General features: G+C 44.9%; 1 long non-coding RNA gene across 1 annotated transcript; it reads left to right on the top strand.

Moving 5' to 3' along the window:
* The first annotated feature begins 3,112 nt into the window (after positions 1-3,112).
* On the top strand, positions 3,113-11,826 carry LOC142435915 (uncharacterized). Its single transcript, XR_012781665.1, has 3 exons — positions 3,113-3,308; positions 4,469-10,180; positions 10,307-11,826. It is a non-coding gene; the product is annotated as an uncharacterized LOC142435915 (long non-coding RNA).
* The last annotated feature ends 262 nt before the right edge of the window (positions 11,827-12,088 follow it).

The raw sequence follows: 12,088 nt of genomic DNA, 5'->3' as shown, positions 1-12,088 counted from the left end.
CACCCAAACATGTGAAACTTCCAAAAATCATCCTTAGAAGATTCCCAAACCCTAAACATTCCTAAACCCCATATATGCCCTGAAAACACCATGAAAGCCCTAAGAAAACCTAAAATGCTGGGGGAAAAAAACACATATAATATTAAAAATACCCTAAAATCCCTAAGGAACTCTGCAACATCACTAAAAACACCCTATTGTGCTGAAAAATACCTATACACTCTAAAAAACCACCCCTAAATCCCTTAAACACTCCCTAAAATCTTATAAAACACCCTAAAAACCCCAAACCACCCGAATGCCCCAAACACACCTTGAACGTCCACAAACAACCTAAAAGCCCTAAAAAATCACATGCCACCAAAAAGCCCTAAATGACCGCAAAATTCCAACTCATAGCCACCCTATAGAGGGCTTCTGGAGCTGTCAGTCTTTTATGGGAACAGCTTTATCGTTCTCCCAAGGAGAAGTTGGTAGGTTTGAAACCCTGACCTCATATTTAGCAGTCTAATAATTGCTGGACAGTGCCACCAAGGCTCTACTGGTGTAGTGGGTTACACATTGGGCTGCTAACCTCAAGGGAAACGGTTCAAAACCACCACCCACTCCTTGGGAGAAAGAAGAAGCTTTCTTTCTATTCCCCTAGATTTCTCATTGAAGGTGTAAAGTAACCTGTTAAATGCTCGCAGTGGCAGCAGCAATGTCTCATAACCATGGGGAAATGTGGTTCAGAAACTTCAGAAGCAAGCATCCACCAGTAGGTGACTGACCAGCAGTATTGACTTGGGCAAAGAGAAGGTGACATGGAAGGGTAAGGAGAAGAATGCGTGCAGAGGGCAGGTTGGCAGCTGAGCCTAAGTCCAGTAGAAACAACAGCAGAATGGCCTGTTCCTGGAAGGGCCACAGGAGATGGTGCGACTTCATGTAGCCCCCACTTACATGTGTAACAGCAGCAATTGCCTGAACACGTGGTCTCCCCAGGGAGGCGCCTTTGTGTGGTGTTAAGATGCTGTTACTGTCTGTTGTACTGTGGTGGCCTGCATTTGGCTGTAATGGTGGAAATTTTGCAGCCAGTAGTTCAAATGCCTGCTGGGTCACTCACTGCAGGTAGACTTCAGCAGTTTCCAGACAGAGAGACGAGGGAGGAGGACCTGGTCTTCCACTTCTGAAAGAACTGGCCAGTGTGAACCTTGTGAATGGCAGAACACTATACCTGAACATGAGTACCGCAGGCTATAAGGCATGATGGATTGACACAGTGGCTGCAGCAATGTGCTCAAACATAGGATAGTGCTGGCCTGGAAAATAGTTCATCGTCCATTAAAAAAAATCATTATATAGGGGCTCATACAACTTTTGTTGTTGTTTTTCCCTAAGGGAGAGCAGTGTATTGGTACACTGAGAGGTATATAGATCAATGGATTCGAACAGAAAAGCTACACATATATTCACCAGTCAACAGGAAACTAGCCTTCGAAAAAGGACACAGAAATATCCAAAGGGACAAATTCTGCTTGCTCAACAAATGGTGTTGGACAAACTGAGATACCGTATGTAGGAAAATGAAGCAAGCCCCAAACCTTCCCCCATGCACAGAAATTAACTGAAGAGGGGTTAAAACCTGAAAGTAAACCTCCGGGCTATCATAATCAATTTTTCGATGACCTCATCGGTCAGAAATCATTGTAGGAACGCCAAAGCGTTCTTGTGTTCAACGTCTACATACATAGCAGGTGCTCCAGTAAAGGGGAATCTTGGTGGAGCTGGCTCATCCATTCCTGAAGAGAGTAGAGCACCACGTTGGCCCATCACAGAGCTCAGGTGTAGAATCTTCCTCACTGTCATCCTTTATCTCAGCAGTGTCAGTGTTGGATTATGAATTTCCCAAAGAACCAGTATCGCTCAATTCTGTGCACAATGCTGACTCACTCTCGCTGTTATTTCACTGGTCTAAAAACCCATTTAGGTTAAAATGACACTTTTTTGATGCCATGACCTAAAATTTTTAGTGAGAAAATGTTCCTAATGACATTACTTGGGTCTTCCTCTAATCCTGATGCCATGTTCTTTTTCACATAGGCCAGCTTCTTGTATAAATTGCTCAGCATACAGATGGAATAAAAACAGTGAAAGGATACAACCCTGATGCACACCTTTTCTGATTTTAAACCATGCAGTATCACCTTGTCCTGTTCACAGTCTCACCTGGTTCTATCTCTTGGCCTTTGTATAAGCTCCATATGAGTACAATGAAGTGTTGTGCAATGCCCATTCTTTTCCATGGTATCCCCAAGATCCACCTCCTTCCACTCGTGGTTTCCAGAACGTGGGGTTGGGACAAAGCCTGGATAGTCTCATGGCAAGACCAGATCAGGAATGGAGCTGAGCCGGGAGCAGCTTTATTTGCTTGCTCCAGGGAAAGTCTGCCAGGGGCTTTCTACAAATGATAAAGGTGAATCCCTCTCTCGTTACCCACTGATCATCTCTGAGCCTCTTGCTCTCATATCCCTTGCACAGACCTCTACCATTAGATGGACAATTAGGTAACGTTTGAACACTTTTCTGATGCTGAGCCTGGGGAGCAACTAATAGCTGAGTAAATATTGATTGAAAGATGGTGAGTGGAAGAAAATAGCTTTGCCAGGTCCAGGTTGTGATGGAGATGAGAGTGTTACCAAATCCTGCTGTCCCCATGGTGGGTTTGCTGTATTGTGCCCAGTCCTGAAAGTCTGAGCCAGGGGTTTTAACATGGCCCCTTTCAAAACATATAGGTGGAATTCTTGGACCATGAGCTGTCCTTAGAGTGTGGCTTTACCAAGGTGATGTCCGCCCTGGAACGAAACAACCCAAGAACCTAGATCTTTGTGAAGGTGTTGGTAAGGGATGCCGCGGAAATCATAAACTTGACTGAAAGCAAAGGAAACTTTGCCTTCATGTGTCTGCAGCTGGACGAAGTGGTGCTGGAGCACACCCTCCTTTGCGATTCTTCTTGTTCTTTTTATGAGCTGCTCCCTGGCCTGTGCAGTCCCGTAAATCTGGAAACTCTTTGCTGGTGGGGGCAATTGTTATATCCTCCCCCCAGATCCAGATGTCTTGTCCATGGTCAGTGCGCAATCCTTGTTAGCCAGAGGAGTGGGGCATCTAAAGGCAGGCAGGGGTCACATACTTTTTTTCTACACTTTCTAGAAAGACCAGAGCTAAACATCTTGCAGCCCTTTTCATGTCCTCTTTCTTTTCTGTATTTATTTTCCAGGAAAGAGGAGAAGAAACGCGACAGCATCTACTGACAGCAAGTCAAATGCCATCGTGTGTGTTCAGAGGGCAGGCTGGTTCTCATTTGCCTAACTCATCAGTCCCATCGTGCCATGTCCATGTTAGATTGTTTAGGGAAACAGATGACATATGTTATGATGCTAAATAAGCTGAAACAGTGCCAGGATGGAGGCAGAAGGGGTTTATTTGTTTGTTTTTAAATGAAGCATGGCTTTCTAGTGACTTATTGTGGTGGGGAAGGGGGGCACCGAGGGCAACAAGACATGGTTGTGACAGTGGTCTGGGAATTGAGACAAATCATTGCTTCTGCAGCAGAGATGAGCTGCCTCTGACCTGTCAGTTACTTGAAGGGAGACTCTGCATTTGGTCAGACAAGTCTTAGTTGGAGATGGTACCAGCTTTCCTCCTGAGCCTCTGTGGTTCCCTTTGGACTACACAGGCCCGAATCGCTTTTAGCTGAGCAACAGCAAATGGCAACACAGACTTGCCATATTGCTCTTTTGCGTACACTCTTTAAAAATCGTACTAAATATACATGCATCAAAACATTCGTCACTTCCACGCTCTACAAGATTATAACTAAGTGGCATTCTGCATGTTGTTCATATTATCATCCTTACCCATTCCAAAATTATGTCATCACCCTTATGGAAGCTCAGTATCGTCTCAGGGATGGCACTTCCCCTCCAGGCCCTACTGGGTTAGGCTGGGTTGACTAGAGAAATAAATCCAAGGACACTCATATAGGTATAAGAAAGACTCCACCTCACTTATTTGTCCAATTGACATGGCATTATGTAACAACCATACTTACCTTCCTACCTATCCCTGGAAACAATTGGGATATGTTTGTCTCTATTCATTTTCCTAGCCTAGATATTTCTTGTAAGTGGAATTAAGCAAAATGTGTCCTTTTTGAAGCTGATTTATTTCACTCAGCATAATGCTTATGAGGTTCATTCCTCTTGTAGCCTGTGTCAAGAGTTCATTTCTCTTTATGGCTGAGTAGTAGTCCATTGTATATACCATAGGCAACATGTTTGACTTATCCATTCACCTATTGATGGGTATTTAGACCGTTGACACGTTTGCGAGATTGGGAATAATGTTGCAAGGGCCATCTGTGTATTTGTATCTATTTATGCGCTTGCTTTTAATTGCTTATATCCTTCATTTCCTTTTCTTTCCTTGTTAGACTCAGTATGATCCCCTTCTGCCCATCCTCTAGCCTCACAACCTCTGTGTCTGATGTGCCAGGATCTCACCAGGAGCCTTAACACCAAGATTCTGAGCCCTGACTGACCATTCTGATCATCCAGGGAATTGAATATTCCGGAGCACACAGAAGATGAAGTTATCAAAACTCCTTAGGCATAACCGAACAACTGGAGGGAGTGCTTTATTGGGCTTGGGGGCTGGGGATTATAGTTGTGAAGGACACCAAGGACAATTGTCATTACCTAGACTGTAAAGACTATGGTCGACATCCACGCTGGTGAGTAGCAGCTGGATCTCAGAAGCTCACAAGTGGCCATCTAGGTGGCAAGTATTGTCACCCTCACTCTGGAGGAAAGAGTGGTGAGTGGACCACATGAACATTAGACTTCATGACTCTGAGCACAAAATAACTAGATGATCTCCAACTATCAATTCCAACTTCTTTGAAAGGGATCACATCAAAAGGTCCTAGATAGTGAAGCAAAATTCACAGTCATAAAAGAGACCAGGCTTATTGGCTGGATAGGGACTAACAGAACCTCTGAAATGATGGTCCTTATTCACTAAGTTTGAAAATGAACTCCTACCTGTGGTTCAATATTCAGCCAAATAATAGATTGGTCTATAATGGGAGCAATTACACAAGTGAGGCACACAAACCTGAAAACAGCAAACCATTTGATCTCAAAAGGGCAGTATTAATCCAAGGCCCAAGTTCAGAAGGGTAGGAAGAGAGGAGGAAGGGAAACAGAAGACATAAGTAGGGAGTGGAATAAGTCATATTATATTGTGGAGATTGCAATAAGTGGCATAAAACACAATGTGTATGAATTGTTGAATAAAAAACTGATGATCTTGGTAAACCTTCACCCAATTCACAATAAAAACTTATGAGAGAGAAAAAAATCCAAGCACCTAGGCTGCATTCCAGACCAATAAAATCGGACTCAGTGGAGATGGGACAAAGATGTCTTTTGGACAGCTCTCTGGCAATCCCAATGAGCACACAGGCTGATACCCACCATCTGGAAACTATGGGGTAGCTGCTTCTCCGGTAATGCCTCGGGGGAGCGCTTGGGTCCGTCAAAGAATGCGGGATGATGAAGGGGCAAAGGTCATCAAACCTCACCCACAGCTTTACACTGGGGGGCTGCTCTCTGAGGAATGTGGGAAGGGTCCACTTGCATGCTGTCTCTGTGCAGCAGATCCAACAGACTCAACACCTTTCCAAAGCTGGCAAGAAAGTCCGAGAGACTAGATGTGGGCACCACGCTGTGAGTTTCCCAGAAGGCACGAGACAGATTGAGAGCAGTCACGGGAACACAGACTCCTCCGGAAATGCTGCCATGCGCAGAACATGCATCTCTAATTTCATTTCACACTGACTCAAGCATTCAGTCCTTTTTACGAAAACCCAGCTTCTCATTACAGTAACCGGTTTAAAATGACAATCTTCTGTTGAGCAAGTCTAAGAAATGACCTTCCTTTATTTTACATGGTATAAAAATTCAGTTTCCTAGGCCAATGGGCTCTAGGGACAGGTGTTTTTATGTACTAGACATGGCTTTCAAAGTTCTTCAATTGCCTAAATTAATAACGACTTTTTTCCTTTGGCTTTTCTAAGGGACACATTAATTTCAATCTTTTTCTAAGGAAGTGAATCTCTAGCTATCTCATTGGGATAACTTTCTGCCTTCAGAGTAGAATTTGAAATAATCTGCAAGGTTACCCCTTCCCCACCCTGCCCCAGCAGCCCAGCCTCTTTCTTCCTTCCGGCCTCCAGCCACCGGGGTTTGGTTGGGAAAGGAGATGCAGAAGGGAGTCTCTGGATTTTTCTATCTAAAGGTTGGCCACAACCCCCAGTAGACCAAATGTAATTCATTATGGGGGGTTTTGGTTTTACTACTTTAAGAGTTATCCTTAGGGAAATTACAAACAAACAGAAATAGGAAGACTTTATATTTTATTAAGGGATGTACTGCTCAGTCTCATTATATTTTAAAAGACAAAGTATAAAAAAAAATCTGGCTCCGTTTAAAATGTCCTGACTAGCAGAACTTAAAATACACAAATCTTAACATGAAAGTCTAGATGAATAAATAAAATAAACAACGAAACAGCTTTCTCAGGAAAAGCCATAATAAAGAGCTCGACTACTTTTTGAGCTGTTTAAGATGCTCGTGTTAAAGGGAAAAGAGTATCATTGTTGACTTTGAAATGTAGAACCATTTGCTTAATTCAGTGATGCTAAAATGGGCAGTTTGGCTGAAGAAAGAAATTGGCTTGTAGCATTTGATGAGCAATTTCTTCTTTTGAATATAGAAATGACCAGGGATGCGGACACGCTTTTTATTCTTTTGAGGACCCTCTAACCAAGAAATCTTTTAAATGATCATTACACAGTGAATGCCTGGAGGCTCTGGAAACTATTATTTTGACATTATTATAAGCTCAAAATGATTCACCAATGCAAAAGAAGAAGAGAAAAAGCAATTAAATACTAAGCTGTAAACGCTGGAAGCTTTTCTGTGCTGAAAATAATTGAACAGAGTTTTTTCTTTTTTTAAGTAATAGTGTCCAAAGAGATTCAATGATCTTATTGCTTATGGATTTGGAGCTTAACTATATTCCTTATTTTAAATTTGATATTAGAATAGCAAGATTATAGACCATGATACAGTGTGACTTGGAGAAGTATCATTTCATTAAATTATCAAGTTAAGGCTCAAGGAGCCTGGTGGAATGTGTGTGACCATGAGGCCGGCCAGTTGGAATCCGCTAGTGGCTCACAGAGAAAGATGCGGTTCTCAGCTCCTGTAAAGATTTAGAACTTCGGGAACCCACAGGCATAGTTCTACGTTGTCCTTTCAGGGGTCCTCAAACTTTTTAAACAGCAGGCCAGTTCATTGTCCCTCAAACCCGCTGGAGGGCCGGATGATAGTTTAAAAATAAAACTATGCACAAATGCCTATGCGCACTGCACATACCTAATTTGAAGTTAAAAAAAACGGGGCAAAAACACCCGGCGTGCTGAATAAATGTCCTCTGAGGGCCATGCGGCCCGCAGGCCATAGTTTGAGGACCCCCTAGATTGATATAAGTCAGAATTGACTTGATAGTGTTAGGTTTCTGGGGTGGTTGACCTCAGTTCTTGCTTAGCAACGCTGAAAGAATTCATATGGCAGAAGCAGTTTTGTAAATCCAAGTGAATGTTATGGAAGAAAGTTTCAGGTATCGCAGTCCCCAAAAGTCCCCAGTATCTCCGGAAAGCACGCCGGGCTGCATGACAGGGGTGGGGAAAGTTTGCAGCTGAATATGGCGGTTTCATGGGAGGAATACCTGAGCAGGAGTGCAGAACCAGCTGAGGAGCCACGGCAGGAACCCCCAAGGGCCTCACCCTCCACTTGCAGAGCACGTGAACAAGGGAGGGTGACAAGGAGCCCAGGCCTACTTCTATCACCTCCCAACACCACTGGAGGACATTGGTCGATCGTATTGGTTGATTTCGGTGCACTTTTGTGAAGTCCTATTCTGTATGACCAGGTGGACCTTCCACCTGGGTCTACATGACTTGGGTCAGAGCATGCTCAGTTCTGAATTTTGCCATAGGTGTCTAATGAGTGTGCCTGATGTATTTCCAACCCCTTTGTTGTGGCCTGGACAGCTCAATTTCGTTTAGTGCTGGCATTTGGGAAGACAAGCCCTAATCTAGCAACCTGTCAATAGCAGTAAGTGAATGGAATTACAACTCAACTCATAGCCATAAATTCAATTCGGACTCATAGTGACCCGAGAGGACAGGGCAGAATTTCCCCCTCAGGATTTCTGGGGCTGGAATTCTTTACAGGAATAAAAGTCTCTTTTTTCTCCCTCCCAATGGCTCCAAAGGACTGACCTTGCAAGGAGATGTCCAGCGGGTGCCAGCAGGCTCCTTCATTGAAAATCTCTGCTAGTTTCTGAAGCGGGAGGGAAATTTTGAGGAGGCCGTCTGCGGCAGAGTTAACTCCCCATTAAAGCCAATGAGCTTTTCCACATCTCTCAAAAAACAAACAAAAAAACCTAAAGTGACTACTTCAGATTAATATGCTGTAGGTAGAACCACCTCCCACTCACCAAACCAAACCAATCAACCAACCAAACAAACAAACAAACAAACAAACAAAAAAAAAACCCAAATCCTGTTGCCTTCAAGTCAGTTCTGACTCATGCTCACCCCTTGTGGTACAGAGTACAATTGTTGCATGAGGTTGGCTAGGCTGTACCCTTTATGAAAACAGATGACTCCTTCCTTTTGTGGTACAGCTAGGTGGTTTGAACTGATAACCTTTATATAAGCAGCCCTATCCAGCGATCTATGTCAACTAAAGTGTCAAAGCATGTAAAGACTGATCCACAACCCCCACTTCTCTCTTCCTCTTCTGTGATGACCTGGAATCCACCTTTTGATCTGGTGGCACCATATTTGTGAAGCAGCCCGAATCACTGACGGACGGTGTGCAGGACAAACACCCTGTAGAATTGCCCTTCCAGTGTCAGAATTTGCATGAACAAGAATAAACTTCTAGATTTTAAGCCACTGAGGTTCCAGGGGTAGCTTCTTTCTGCAGAACAGACTAGGCTATCCTGCCTGATCATCTCTTCACAGGGTTTTTGTGGAGAGCTACTGGAGCAGCTCGATCCAGGGGAGCTGCCAAAGCAGATACCTACACTTTATCTGGGATTGTAGGTTGTAGTACCAAAGTTTTTATTTGCCCGGGAGGCACTGAGTAAATTTTTTTTCTTCTGAAAACAGGACAATATGTAAGTAAGTTTGGAGACATATGTAGCTGGAGCTGAAAGTCCTCTTACCTTGCAGTTTTCTTTGGTAGAGATAGACTTGTTCTTAATGAAACCCATGACAGTCAGTGTCACAAATGACTTCTGAGGAGAGGCCAAACAGCTAAGTCAAGGCCAGCCTACCATTCTCTTAAATGCTGTCTCATGCTCTCATCTGCTCTGACGTGTCTGCTCAGGGGCATGTGGCAGCCACTAGGCGGGCCTTACCATTGGCACTGAAAATCATTGTAGGGGATATTAGAGGATTTACATCAAGAAGACCTGACTTCCTGGCCATTGCTCGGGGGCCACAGTTCCCAAGACAATCAGTGTCAAGGGCAAAACAAAATAAAACATGACGAGGGCTCTGGGGCTGGGTTGAGCTGGATATGTAACCAAAGCCCCTTTCTACCAGAATCTTCCCAAGAGGAGATTGCTCTTTTCCATAGCTAAACAATTTCCATAGCTAAACGTTCTGCTGAGGAACCTTCTGGGAAGCAGAAGAAAATAAATCTGCCTTCCTTTGAATTAAGCTGGGTTGGGTCCAAGCCCTGTGTAGTGTCTATTCTTCTCATAACATCTAAAGGAGTCTGATTTCACCATTCTTAGCTATTAAAAAAAAAGTTCCAGGCACAATAATTCAATTTAAAATTACACACCAGGAGTAGTTCATATTTAATACACTTTATACAGGTATTACAGGTACAAGGGACATACTTGTTAACTGCCAGGTTGCTGGCTTGAACCAACCAGCTACTCCACAGGAGGTACTGTGTTTCTGTGAAGATTTACAGCTTGGAAGCCCACTGGGAGAGCTCTCCTCTGGCTTGAGTCTGAAGGTGCTTGACAGCAGTAGCCTTTTGTTTTTATAGAGGTAAAAAGCTTTCTTTCTTTTTTTTTTTGGTATAAAGCTTTTTAGAACAACAAAAACAATTCCTTTTGGAAGTAAGCCAGAGCTAAAACCACAAGTTACATGCTTTACTTTTTTTCTGTCCTGCAGCTGGCAGCCACCCTTTCATCGATTGTGCACACCAGCATGGTGGTGAAGTGGTGAACTCTGCGCTCTCATTCCCCTGGCTTCACACTCGGTCTCCTCACTCATCGTGTGGCTTCACCCAACGCACGGAGCCTCCTGCAGGCTCCTCTCCCAGCGTGTGTAAAAGTGCGAAGGAGACAGACTTCCTCAGAGCTGTGCTTTAGAGAGAATCCTCCTCACATACTCAGCACCGCCTTGAATAGGGCAGCACTGCATACATGACAGCTACTTGATGATTGTTGATGGTGGTGGTGGTGTGTTTGTACGGATAAAAAAAGAGCCCTGAATGGTTATGTAACAAGTAAGGGAATAAATAGATCTTCCTTCTTCCACCTTCATCTTTCATTGTTCTATCACTCTCTGATTGCAATATTAGAGGCTAAAATGGGCAGAATTCCCACCTCTGAACAAAGTTTGTGCACATGGGTGTGCATGCTTGTGTGTCCATGTGAGTGGGCCTGTACAATGTGTGTGCACGTGTGTGTGCACATGTGCACTGGAGCCTGGCAGCAGCAGGGGAGGCGCCTGTCTCTGTTCAGCAGTATCTGACGGCTGCTGCAGGTGTAATGAGAAGTGATTGATGATCTGTTCAGGGAGCTCCTGGGGTGGACTCAGGGAAGGAGCAGCAAAGAAGACATACTCATCTCCCCTGTATTTAGATGAGGTGACGGAGGTGGGTGGTAGAGGAGCAGCTACTCAGTAATGAGATCACAGGGGAAAGGCCTTGGATGAGGTGCCAGACAGCCCTGCTTTCCCAGAGAGGGTGGGACTGGGAATGAGGCTGCATCCTGCCTAATCAGTTACAGTTGCTCTGTCACTCTGGGGAGGGAGGCAGATGAGGCAGGGAGCTTCCGGAATCTCTCATCTCCAGTCCTTCTAGGTGGATGTGGGAGCGTGTGAGGACGGCCACACTGGAGGGTCAGGGTTGATCGCCTTGCAGTGTGGAGCCCGGCCTGGACCTGCGTTGTGAAGGGTGACTAAGGAGCTCTGGGGGCAGGGTTCTGGGTGGGGGCTTTGTCTACTAAGACCCACAGCCGCGCCCTGTGTCGCAATGTTGGCATGCAATGTGCAAAGACTTGAGACAACGTGAAATGGACCATCCACTTCACTTGGAAAGACAGGAGGGCTGAAAATCAGATTGGGAGATCTGATCTCGTTTGCTGCACAGTTGTGAGAGGAGATATTCCTGGCTTCTCTCATGTTGGGAACCGGACATAATCAGCCTGACAAAACCAAGGCCATATTGCCTGCCCAGCAGGGCTAAAGCCACGTCACCTCAACCTTATCTCTACCCTGACACACACCAGATGGCCCACCCTTGTCTGCTCCAGCACCGGACATTCCAACTGCAGACTTGCGGCCGCCTGCCCTGTGTGCTCTACACCCCCGCCCTTCCTTTTTTTTATCTCCCCTTTGAACTCCCTTGTTTGCCTCACCCTTTATAGAGAGGCTTGTGTAGCAATAAACTCAGACCTTGACAAGAATCTGCTTGGTCTCGCTCCTCTCTCTCGCCCGTTTCTCTTTCAGGCTGGGTCCTCCTTGGAACCCCTCGAATAACTGAGTCCCTCTGGCATGAAGGAGGTGATACGAATGCATTGATAGCCTAGTATCTGTCAGCTGGGAGCCACAACATAGTGAGAGCCCTTATTAATCATTTGGAGATTAGCTGAGGGGTGGGAGAAGCCAGGCATGAGGCTTTCCAGGGCTGCTCAGCATGCACAGGAGTCCTTTCCTGGGTTGGACAGA

This window comes from Tenrec ecaudatus (assembly GCF_050624435.1).
Source record: "Tenrec ecaudatus isolate mTenEca1 chromosome 10 unlocalized genomic scaffold, mTenEca1.hap1 SUPER_10_unloc_1, whole genome shotgun sequence".
Lineage (NCBI taxonomy): Eukaryota > Metazoa > Chordata > Mammalia > Afrosoricida > Tenrecidae > Tenrec > Tenrec ecaudatus.
This window is presented reverse-complemented; position numbering and strand designations above follow the sequence as displayed.